Genomic DNA, 13028 nt, shown 5'->3' with positions numbered 1-13028 from the left:
GTGAAGACCAAGTCAGGAAAGAAGAGATTAAGCAGGGAAAAACAGTTTTTCAAGTAAGGGAAAAGAAGAATACTGGAGTGCGGTTTATGGGAGAAATTCCTGAGAGACAGAGTCAGGTAGTTGGAGGTTCACTGCAGCGGCTAAGAATAGATGTGATGGAAACATAGACTCCTCCAGTGCAGAAGGAGGCCACTCAGCCCATTGAGTCTGCACTGATCCTCTGAAAGAGCACCCACCTAGGTCCACTTCACACCCTATCCCCGTAATCCCACCTAATCTTTGGACTGTGGGAGGAAACCGGAGCACCTGGAGGAAACCCACGCAGATGCAGGCTCCACACAGTCGCCGAAAGCTGGAATTGAACCCTGGTCCCTGCCGCTGTGAGGTGCATTGTGCCACTTTGCCGCCCTGGAAGTACAAAAAGACATTCAGAAGAAGATTGGTCAGTGGAGATGTAATGGTGGAAGAGATTGCAGAAATAGACCACTGAATATTTAAAGATGAAGATTTTTAATGTGATTCTGAGAGGAGGAACCACTGTAGCTGAGTGAAAACATGGCTATTGGGAGAGTGGGACAGATGATGCAGAAGCATAACTTTACATTATTTGGAGTTTATCAAGATTCGAAGAGGGAAAGCCAGGAGAGTATTGGAGTAAGTATATCTGGAAATGGGTTTCAGGGTGAAGGCACTGAGACAAAAGTGAAGTTAATTATTCTTTGTGATAATCAGCATATGGAATTAAACAAGTAGCCAAATCTTGAGCAAAATGGGCTCAATTTTACACATTCCCAACCCCGAAGCATGCAAGTGGGAGTGGGGGGGGGGGGGGGGGGGAGGGGAGGGGGGGGGGGAGAGAGAGAGAGAGAGAGAGAGAGAGAGAGGGGGGGTGGGTGGGGGGGGGGGGCGTAAAATTGAATGACATGACAGCTGCATTGCGCCCATTGTCTGCTTGTCCCATGATATTTTAGTTGGGATGTGGGACATCCCAATCTCATGTGGGTTGATTGAGGCACTTCAGCTGCCAACTAATGACCATTTTAGGGCCAGCGTCTGTCACTGCTAGGATTTCAGCTGCAATAGGGGAGGCCAGCACCAGTTATCCAAGCTATCAGGTGAGCTTTGGCAGCCTCATGGCTGGAGGTGCCTCTGGATTGTGGATCTTGTGCCCACCAGAGGCTCCATGGTATTTCCACTGCCTGCATTCCCCACGCACCCCCCTCCCTCCCCACCCTGCTGATACCAGGGCTTTTGCCAGGGCTTGTCAACCTGGTCAACGTCATCCGGGGTTTCACACTGAGTGGAGTTGCTGGGAAAATGGCCAGCAATTCTCGGTGGATGGAATTCCTCTCTGATGGGGGTGCAAGGTCAGGCTCAGGGCAATTAAAGGCTTGCCAACCACAAAATGGCTGTGGGGAGAGCAATCCAAGTTGATCTGGGCTCCCTGCATGTGAATTCCTCCTGCATAAAATTGAACCCATTGACTTTGAGGCGCTGGTGAGGAGTGAGACTAGAACAGGTGTGAGAGAGCACAGTCTGTGGTGGGGGCCTAAGTAAGAGGTTCAATCTTCTTAATGTTGAGTTGGAAGATGATAATAATAATTGCTGATTGTCACAAGTAGGCTTCAATTAAGTTACTGTGAAAAGCCCCTAGTCGCCACATTATGGCACCTGTTCGGGGAGACCGGTACGGGAATTGAGGCCGGTACAGGAATTGAACCCGCGCTAATGCCATTATTCTGCCTTGACAAGCCTGCTGTTTAGCCCACTGTGCTAATTGCGAGGCATTCAGGACTGGTTGTTGGATGTAGAGTAAGATGCTGCATTTGCACTTGAAAGGACAAGTGAGGTGACAGAGGAGTCGGGTTCGGGGGCATTGTTGTATAAGTGGTGGTGAACCAAATGTCAAGCTGACCTGCGTTAATCCCAAAATAAAATCATAGGTCATTGCGACAAAGACAGGGGGCGGGATTCTCCGGTCGCTGGTGGCAAAATCGCGTTTGCCGATCGGCCGGAGAATCCCTGTTCACGACCGAATCGGAGGTGGCGCCGCTTTTGCGATGCTCCCCCCTCCAAAGGGCACCACTCAGAGAGTACGCCGCGCACAATACCCATTCCCTCAGGATATTGCCTGAGACCCACCCCGCGTTGCTCCGCCCCCAACTGGCCGAGTTCCCGACGGTGTCGGTCGCGTGTGGTCTCATCCGTCGGGAACTCGGCGTGACGGCTTTTGACTTAGTCCAGTGCTGCCTTAGTCAGGGGAGGGCCGATCCACGAGCAGGGGGTCTTTGCCAGGGACTTGGGGCACTGTTGGGGGGTGGTCCGGGGCACGGTGGCCGGCCGGCACTATTTTGCAGGCCGTGTCCGTGAGCGGCAGGCGCCATGTTGCATGCGCGGCTGCTGCAGGCCCCCGCCGTGTGCATGTGCAGCCACGGACCCGGCAGTTTGCGGGCCATATTGGCAGCTGGAGCCGGGTGCTCTATGCTGCCTTGATGCCAGCCCCTAGCCAAACGGAGGATTGGTGACCGTTTTACGCCATTTCTCTCTGTCGTAAAACGCCACCGTTCCCACGTTGGTGCGGGGACATAGCCTCAAAATCGGAGAATCTAGCCCAGGATATTCAGCCTGTCATGTCTGCATCAGCATTTCTTTTCCATACGAGTCACCTGGCTGAATCACATACGCTTCTTTATTCTCCATACCCTTTCTCATGCAACCATTTAATTCGTTGCTGAAAGAACTTTGAAGCTGTGCTTCAATAAAGCAAGCAACTTTATATTACTATTGTCTGACTACCCTTTCAATTCTTTTTGTAATTCTTTCAAATTGCTGTATTGCTGTTCCTATCTCACCAAATCGTGCAAACAATTCTCAGAACATTGGAGATCTCTTTTCGGTGGTCCCTAAATCTTCTCAGCATAAGTGAAAAAAGCGTAAGTACCTCAAATTCTTTTCAAAACAAATTCCTCATCATGCTTAATATTCTGATGCATCTCTATTGTTTGTTTCCTAGTGATTTTATTCTTACTTTAATGGGATACCCAAAACTATAAACATTATTCCAATGCTGGATAATTACAGTAGGTACAGTATGATAACATGCAGGCAACATTCAGTTTGACGGCTCCACCTCAGTTTTGAGATCCTGAATGGGGTGAAAGAAGGCTTTGACACCATTTCCTCTGTCCTCGTGAGCTTACTTTCCCTGTTGACATGGAGGGTATGTATCTCCACATGTGCTCAGAGAAACTCCTCACTCTATCATGAATGAAAGCCAAGACAAAAGTGCAGCAGAGCCTGATCAGATATCTTCTTTCTGCTGATGATGTTGCACGAGTTGATCAGACAGAAGACAAGTTCCAAAGGCTCACCGATTGTCTGTCCCATGCCCATGTCATGCTTTATCTCACCATCAGTTACAACAAAAAAGTGGTTATGGAAAGAGTGTTGTGTTTCCCCCTGTGATCAGACACAACAAGACCATTGGATGCCATCAGCAAATTCTTCGAGCTTGGATCTACGGTGACAGACAAACTGTCTCCTGACCAAAAACTCAGATCATGCATTTGGCAGGCAACCCCTAACATTGACCAAATAACAACATGGGCATCGAAATGCAACAAAACTAGCCCACAGGACCAAGATGTTTATCTACAAGGCCTGTATCCTCGATACATTGCTGTGTAGCAGCAAAGCCTTGACAACCTACACTGAGCAAGAAGAAAAAATTTAGGACTTCCATATCTAGTGCTTGCAAAGCATCATTGACATCACATGGAAAGTCAAAAACACCAATGAATCAGTCCTTTCTTGGGCAAACATGCCAAACGTGCTTGTACAAATCAAGTAAAGAAGGCTTCATTGTTGTGGGCATGTGCACAGGATAGAAGATGGCCGCATCCCCAAAGGATATGCTTAACAGAGCGGTATTCCTTTCCAAGAGGCCAACAAGGTTCCCAGAGCTCCGATTCAAGGGTGCTCTCAAAAAGATATTAAAGCCCTCATCTTCAATCATGACAAGTGGGAAAGACTAACTGATGATCAATGCAAGTCATGACAGCAACTGTGGACAGGAATTCACTGCCAAGCCGACATGTGGTTACGAATGCTCAAGCAGACACCAGCTCAAGACATCTGCGTCTCTGACAGATGCAAGGATGTCAATCAATCAAGTTCAGGTTCTGGTTCAGTTTCACCTCCTCGCTTCTTTTGTCTGGATACACAAGCAAGGACTCAAGTTGCCTTCTTTTCAGCCTTCGCAACTTGTTTGGTCACTTTTTGTAACCTATCTTTTTGCCCACCAAGTTATAAAAGCTTTAAAATTTTAGCCATGCAAAACTATATTTCCAGTCCCAATATGTGCCTTATGCCTCACTGTATCATCACAAATGAAATACGCACATCATCACAATTTCTTTTGTTTTTAATTTAGAGTACCCAATTAATTTTTTCCAATTAAGGGGCAATTTAGCGTGGCCAACCCACCTAGCCTGCACATCTTTGGGTTGTGGGGCGAAACCCACGCAAACATGGGGAGAATGTGCAAACTCCACACGGACTGTGACTCAGAGCCAGGATCGAATCTGGGTCTCGGCGCCGTGAGACAGCAGTGCTAACAACTACGCCACCGTGCTGCCCAATTTCTGAAGTTGCTTCCAAAAAATGAACCTCTCTTTTTTGTGCCAAGAGCATAAGTCAGCCTGAATTTTTCCAGTGATCAACTCCTTTGACCCATACACACTGGAGTGGAACCATGTCTCCCTCGTCCAAAGCCAATTTCTTTTTAGCATATCTTCACACACGCACGTTTTTCTCTTTGGGGGAATTGGGGGAAGTGTCGGAAGGATAACTGAGCTGATTATCAGCCCGTTAAACCAGTTTATGAACGCTCCTTCAGTGGCAAACGTGTCCTGGGTATTGGACTTGAACCCAGAGCGTCAGGTACAGAGGTAGGGGTGCTACCATGGTGTCACAAGACCTCCTAACCCCAAAGTTTGGGAACTGCTTTCAAATGCTGCGCATAGAGTCAATTGTACACCAGGTATTGGTGCATTATACCTGCAAGGATGTTTCCATGGTGCCCATGATGATTTTCCAGTGAGAGGGCATAGCATCTCACATCCACACTGCCAAGGTGCTCCCAGGTATCTCTGGGCTGAAGAAAACGTTGGCTTGAGAATTCATCAACCCTCACTGCGAGTGATCACTTCAGTCACATAAAAGTTGGGGTCTTTTTAAAAGGTTTGTCAAACTGCATTTGCTCTCAGCAAGTATGAGTTCCACTCAGGCCTATCTGTATCTCATTATCATGGGCATAAGAGACAGGATTCTGAGTGAAGAATTGGACCTTCCTCAGACACACCTTCTTGATATCTTGGGCAGTGGATGCACAATTTTCCTTGGGTTTCCACTGAAATTTAAAGGACCAGGGCAAAGGGGGTAACACCTGGGCAAAACCGGGTTCAGTTCAAAGCAGTTACCTCCCATTACAGTGAAATGTAGCTTCCCAGCTCCAGGAGTTTCAGAAGCATAATTTCTCCTTAGATTTCTTCACTGCCAATAGAATTTAGGCTTGTGCTTATTTTGAGGCCATTCACCGAATGCCATGCCCTCTGATAGACATTAGCTCTAGGCTCCAATATCTCACTCTCCTATTTCTACTTTTGTCATTAGTACAGTTCAGTATGCTGTGTTACATAGGCTATCTCCTGCCAAAATTCTCAGTCCCTTGACATTAAAATTCATCTCCACCCCCAGCTCACTCGTTTCCAGGACTTTCCAGGACTTCAAGAAGGTGGAAATATTCTCTTAATCTCTCCGTCCTCCTGCATTCTTCACACCTTAAAAACCCAAGTTTAATATTACCTGTTTACTGATTTATTCGTTGTAGTCATGGTGCTGTCCAGTCCCATTGAATTGCAATCCAATTGTGGGAACTATAGAATGGTCTCCCAGCTATCTGACATATCATTGCAAGGACCCCCTCAATTGCCTCATCCCAGTGGGCAAATACCTCCTTCCATACTTGTTAGGTGAATTGGGCAGACCAAATTCTCCCTCAGTGTACCTGAACAGGTGCCAGATTGTGGGGACTAGGTGCTTTTCACAGTAACTTAATTGCAGTGTTAATGTAAGCCGATTTGTGACACTAATAAAGATTATTATGCAAGCTGTGATCCTCACCAACAAAATCAACACAGCCCTGATCTTGTAGAAGATTGGGGTCAAACAAGACTATGCCATCGCACTAACCCTCTTTTCCATCTTCCTCACTGAAGTACTACATCTCCCCTCCAGCAAATTACCCACAGGCATGGAGATAATTTACAAATTACTCAACCTACCACACCTTTAATCCAAAACCCAAATCACCCCAACTTCATTCATTGAGCTTTAAAATGCAGGTGGCACTTGTAAAGCAGAAATTGAACTCTAGGTCATTTATGACTCCTCCAAAGTATATGAGAAAATGCGACTTTCCCTAAATACCCAGAATAGAAATGTTGACCTCCAACCAGCTCCCACAGTACAAAATCTCAGCCCCTGGATTAAGATGAATGGCATGTTCCTGGAAAATGTAAGCCATTTTCAATATCTTGGGAGCTTTTCTCGATGAAGGCAGACATAGATGATGGAATTTATTATCAGCTCAAACGTGCCAGCTCAGTCTTTGTTCAACTGAGGAAAAGAGCATTTGAGGACCAAGATTTCAAAGCTGACTTACTGGGCTGCAGTGATTCCTGCTGCACTATATTCTTCAGAGACTTGGGCAACCTATAGAAGGCACTTCAAAGCACTGGAGAAGTATCAGCCGTGATGCCTTCACAAGATCCTCCAAATCTGGTAGCAGGAAAGGCAATCGTCTCTCAAGCCAACACATTCAGTATCGAGGTGCCAATCACTCAAAACTAGCTCCGTTGGGCCGGACATGTTGTTCATATGCCTTTAAAGAACCCCTGAAGAGGTCAAACGCTCCCACTGAATCATGGGAGTGCCTGGCTTGTGACTGACCAAAGGGAAGAAGAATCATTTAGGAAGGCACCAAACACATCAAATAACTTCATTGGGAACACACAGAGGTGAAGTTAAGGTACATCAGAGCTCACAAATCCCTGAAGATCCCATCTACTGTGACATAAAAGGCTGGTTTAGCATAGTGGGTAAACAGCTGGCTTGTAAAGCAGAACAATGCCAGCAGCGCGGGTTCAATTCCCGTATCGGCCTCCCCGAACAGGCGCTGGAATGTGGCAACTAGGGGATTTTCACAGTAACTTCATTGAAGCCTACATGTGTCATGTGAGAGTACCATTAAGAAATTGATTTTTAAGCACTGTATCTTTAAGAAATGGAGCAGCTCATATTACTGAAGTGATGTCAGAGGGTGGGGGGAACTGCTGAGCTCACTTCTGCTTTTTGGGAGTTTTAGTTTCAGTTTTGAGGAAAAGAGCTTGGGTGTGTCTGTGTTTGCAGTGAGCTGAATCTGCTGTGATCTCTGCCAGGAAAGACTATCTCTGAATCATTTGGGTGATTTAAACTCATAATAGTAATGTCTTTAACCTGATGTGTTTCTGTTTAAAGGTGTTAAATCTTTTGGAGGTTTGAAGGAACATTTTGAGGGATTATTTAGTGATGTATTATTTTCGGGGTTATAGATAGATAGAACAGTACAGCACAGAGCAGGCCCTTCGGCCCTCAATGTTGTGCCGAACAATGATCACCCTACTCAAACCCACGTATCCACCCTATACCCGTAACCCAACAACCCCCCCCCCCCCCCCAACCTTTACTTTTTAGGACACTACGGGCAATTTAGCATAGCCAATCCACCTAACCCGCACATCTTTGGACTGTGGGAGGAAACCGGAGCATTCGGAGGAAACCCACGCACGCACGGGGAGGACGTGCAGACTCCGCACAGACAGGGACCCAGCCGGGAATCGAACCTGGGACCCTTTGAATCTTTGATCTTTGAAGTAAGGTGTGTTAAGGGATCCAATGTTTATTTAAAAAGGTTAAGTTGAATTCATGGAATAAACATTGTTTTGTGTTTAAAAACCCACGTGTCCATAATTGTAATACCACACCTGGAGACCAAGCCGTGTTCTTCAAAAGCAACAATACATTAAAGGGAGAGGTTGGTTGAACTTCATGATACATTTTGAGGTTCTGAAAACGCCGCTCCCATAACACCTGTGACAATAAGTGATTATTATTATTATTATTATTTACTCAAACACACCTCCCCCGCATGTGGCAGAAGCTGCAGGTAGGACATTGAACTTATTAACCATCCCAAAGCTCATCGATCCAGACTGGAAGAAAGTCATTCTCAATCCTGAGGGGCTGATTTAAAACACTACTGAATCTCCTTCCACCTCTCTTTCAGTCAGCACATTGCAGATTACAACAGCTCACTGTGCGTAAAAATAGTTTCTTAATTTTTGCCTCTGGTTCTTCTGTCAATCAGCTAAAAATCTGTGGCCTATGGTTACTGCCCTTATGCTTCTAGAAAGAGTTTACTTTTATTTTCTGTGTCAATACCATTCATAAGTATGAATGTGCCTGTTAAATTTCCTTGTAATCTTTGCTCTGAGGAGAATAATTCCAAGTTTTCCAATCTCTCAACAGGACTGAAGTCTTTGTTCTTTTGCATGATTTCCAAGGCGTTGGAAAAGGTGCTCAGAATTGAACATGGTACTCCAATTGAGACATCAGCAGCGTTTTATGAAGATCCAGCATAGCTTCCTGGCTTCTATGTTCTATTCCTCTATTAATAAAGCCAAGGATCTTATATTTTATTTTTAACTTGTCTTGCACACTCCAAAGGTTGTGCACAAACACCACCAGGACTCTATGTTCCCACACCTCTTTTAAAATTGCACTACTTATTTCATATTACCTCTTCTCATCCTTCCTCCCAAAATATATGACTTCACATTTTTCTGCATTAAATTTCATTTGCCAGATGTCCGCCCATTTCACCAATCTGTCTCTGTCCTCCTGAAGTATCTGTTACAGTATTATTTGTCCCATTATTACATTTCTAAATTTTGTATCAGCTGCAAAACTTGAAAGTTATGCCCAATATACCCAAGTTCCAATTGTTAATAAATATCAGAAAGTACAGTAATCCAAAACCTGACCCTTGGGGAACAACATTGTAAACGTCCACCCAGACAGACCTCTACTCTCACCTTTCTGTCCCTCAGTAATTTTTTTAAATCCATGATCCTGATGTCCCTTTAGTCCTATGAGTTGCAATTTTGCTAACCAGTCTATTATGTGATACTTGCGTCAAATGCCTTCTGAAGGTCTATATGTACAACATCAACCTTACTACCCAGCCCATTTTTTCATCAAAGAATTTGATCCAGTTAGTCAGACATGATGGGCAGGATTTAATGGAGTGCGGAGTTCCCGATGTCAGAGGAATGCATGTCACCAGCACGCACTAATGACCGCCAGGACTTCCTGGCAGCGGAAAATTAGGTGACGACCACCTATTAGGAATGGTGACCTGCCCCCTCCGAGGACTGGCAGCCGATTCAGAGGGCCAGCAGCTGAGCAGTGCCAACAGAAGCAGTAGTCGCTGCTGAAAACTGGAGAAAAAATGTTAAATGAAATGGCCGGTTGCTGGATGATACACCCCGCCTGGAAAGTTATTGGGGTCACGGGAGGCTGCCTTCCCTGCCTGCTGCTGTCTTTTTGTCTCCTAAATCCTTGCTCCTTAGTCTGCTACAGGGCCGTTGTGTCCATTTAACTGCTAACCTCCTTGCGCGGTGGGGCTTCGATGCACCACTAGCAAAATGCCAACAACTCTAAAATGCTTCCTAATTGGGCCATTAATAATGAATATTGGCTTCCCTCCTTATTGGAGTGGACAATCTGTTAGCTGCCAGTCCAGTCATCAGTAAAATACTCAGATGGTGGTTTTGCATCGAAAAGCCAATCTGACACACGTCCCTGCGATTCTACCGTACCTCTCCGTCACCCACTTTCCAGCCTCCCTAATAGGAACCGGTAAAATCAGGCCCATTTACCTTTAACAAATCTATGCTGTCTTTCGTTTAGTAGCCCATCGTTTGCCAATTTAATTTTGTTCCAGATGATTAACTGGCATGGATATAATGGACCAAATGGCCTTTTAGAGCCGTAGCTCTTTCCAAGTTTCTGTGTTCTCCTGGCAGAAATATTAGGCTGGTGTGTAATTGCTGGGTGAATCCCTCTCCCCCTTTTAAATAGGGTTGTAGCATTTGTAACTTTCCAGTCCTTCAGTTGTTATATCACAGAGAATTGTAAAAGAATTGTAAACTCCTTTCTTTTCTATCTTGATCTGTCTATATTCAACTCAGATTTGACATGCATTTATTTACATATTGTGTTCAGTCAATTTACACTGTGTTCACCCAATACTGGAGAAACTGCATCAAGCTCTGCATCAAGGGCATTAATATGATTGTACATATTTGGGTGGGAATGTGCAGCAGGGAGCTAAAGGGAATAGTCATTTGCTAGCCAGATTGATGGAAGGAACGGAGGTGAGCATCTTGAAGTAGATTCTTCACCTCCTCCTTTTCTTCCTGCCACAATCACTGCCACCCACACTATTCCCCCACCCTCACCTCCTCCACCCCCTGTGGCAAGATGCTGTTATGATGAATCTGAATTTATTGAAGCTGAGTGGAAAGCTGAAGCTAAGGCAGTGAGTGAAAAACCTCACAGTACAGAAGACAAGAGTAAGGTAACAACACCAATGCATCAGGTATAATTTTGACATGCGCTGTGAAACTCTTATGCACTTTAAATGAAAGTATCTGCCAACCTTATCCACATCCAATAAAAAACCTATTTCTCAGCTTAAAAAGAACCTCTTGGCTATTTTGATTATTAAATGAAGATAGTTTGTAAATCGCAAAAGTAAGAGATGTGCACAACATGTTAGAATCATAGAATCCCTGCAGTGCAGAAGGAGGCTATTCGGCCCAGCGGGTCTGCACTGACCCTCTGAAAGAGCACCCTACCTAGGCCCAATCCTCCACCCTATCCTTGTAATCCCACCAAGTGCAATTTAGCATGGCCAATCCACATAACCTGCACATCTTTGGACTTTGGGAGGAAACTGGAGAACCCCAAGGGAACCCACGCAGATACAGGGAGAAAATGCAAACTCCACAGTCACCCGAGGTCGGAATCGAACCCGACCTAGCAGTACTAACCACTGTGCCGCCCACTTATGTTATTGCCTGTCCTGACTGAATGACATAATCAAGTTGACAAATCATTTGAATGATGAAACATTATCATAATAATAATCTTTATTAGTGTCACAAATAGGCTAACATTAATGCTACAATGAAGTTACTGTGAAAATCCCCTAGTCGCTACACTATGGCCCTGTTCTGGTACACGGAGGGAGAATTCAGAATGTCCAATTCACCAAATAAACATGTCTTTCTGGACTTGTGGGAGGAAACCGGAGCACCCGGAGGAAACCCACGCAGACTCCGCAGACAGTGACCCAGGCTGGGAATCGAACCCATGTCCCTGGCGCTGTCCTACCATGCCGCCCTAGTGAATATGTCCAATATTACAGCGGGCTCAGTCTCAGATTTATATTAATTTTAACCTGAGATTGCTGGAGCATCACAGCCACTTGTAACACATGAATAAAATATAACTAATTTGAACTCAGCAATGTTGAAGAATTAAGTTGCTCATTTGGAGACAGAGAGAGACACCACCATAGCTATTTGACAGGATGTTGAATGCAATGATAGTTCTGATATGTATCTCCATTTCTCTAATCTTTTCATTGAGAGTGAATCTTTATAGATATGGGGATGGATTCTCCGTTTGGGAGATGAAGTGTTGATGCCAGCGGAGCATGTGTGGACTTTCACGACTGAAACATCGGTGTGAAACCCTCACCGATTCTGGTACTGGTGAGGGGCTAGCACCGGTGCTGACTGAAACTCCCACGGACCATGGCTGGGTCCCAGGCTGCGCATGCGCACGGCTGATGACCTGCAGCAGTTGCGCCGTACAATATGGCGCCAGCTGTGCGTGACCCCAACCCGCCAACCGTGACCCCACAGCCCCCCCCCCCCCCCCCCCGGGCCACCCCCCCACCAGTTCACACAGCCCAAGCAGTAGCGCCCCCCCCCACACTCCCCCCACCCCACGGCCGGCTGCATGGATCCCAGCCGGGTGGGGCGCCGCTGGACACAGTCCATAGCCAGCACTCTGGGTTCGGCGTCAGGCTACAGAGAATCCAGCCCAAGGAGTCAACCAAGATAATTTGGTAAGTCATGATCTAAGGCAGATAAAAGTCAACAAAACTTGGCCCGGAAGTTGCAGAGGTTTTTGGTGGGTAAATTCTCAACTTTCGTCATCAATGCTCCTCTGAAATTGAGTGATTTCAGGAATTAGTGCACATCAAAGATGAAATCCTGAAGTTGGGTTCTGCCACTCATTGCTCCACCTCAAACTGTGGTGTGGACAACTCTCTATGCCCCTGCCAACCCACCACCTCCTGCATTACCCACAACAAACAACCTCCTGAAACAAGTTACTAGCAGAGCCAGCAATCAGTGAAATCAGCTGCTGTATTGAGAACTTCCCCTTTTACACATAAGAACATAAGAATTAGGAGCAGGAGTAGGCCATCTGGCCCCTTGAGCCTGCTCTGCCATTCAGTAACATCATGGCTGATCTTTTGTGGACTCAGCTCCACTTTCCGACCCGAACACCATAACCCTTAATCCCTCTATTCTTCAACAAACTATCTATCTTTATCTTAAAAACATTTAATGAAGGAGCCTCAACTGCTTCACTGGGCAAGGAATTCCATAGATTCATAATCCTTTGGGTGAAGAAGTTCACTCATCACACTCACACACCACTGTTAGAAACTCCATAAAAAGTTATGTCTTGCTCAATAAGGTGATCAATTGCTGATCAACAGATCTGCCCTGTAAAAAAATAATGTTATATTTGTGGGCGGCACAGTGGCATAGCAGTTAGCACTG

General features: G+C 45.7%; 1 long non-coding RNA gene across 1 annotated transcript in view; it reads left to right on the top strand.

Annotated features, from left to right (window-relative positions):
• LOC119963033 overlaps positions 1-10976 on the top strand; it is a 137637-nt gene extending 126661 nt beyond the window's left edge. The window contains exon 3 of the long non-coding RNA XR_005460008.1: positions 8629-10976. This is a non-coding gene — a long non-coding RNA (uncharacterized LOC119963033). The remainder of the gene's footprint in view (positions 1-8628) is intronic.
• Positions 10977-13028: the final 2052 nt, after the last annotated feature.

Source organism: Scyliorhinus canicula, chromosome 3 (assembly GCF_902713615.1).
Source record: "Scyliorhinus canicula chromosome 3, sScyCan1.1, whole genome shotgun sequence".
Taxonomy (NCBI): domain Eukaryota; kingdom Metazoa; phylum Chordata; class Chondrichthyes; order Carcharhiniformes; family Scyliorhinidae; genus Scyliorhinus; species Scyliorhinus canicula.
This window is presented reverse-complemented; position numbering and strand designations above follow the sequence as displayed.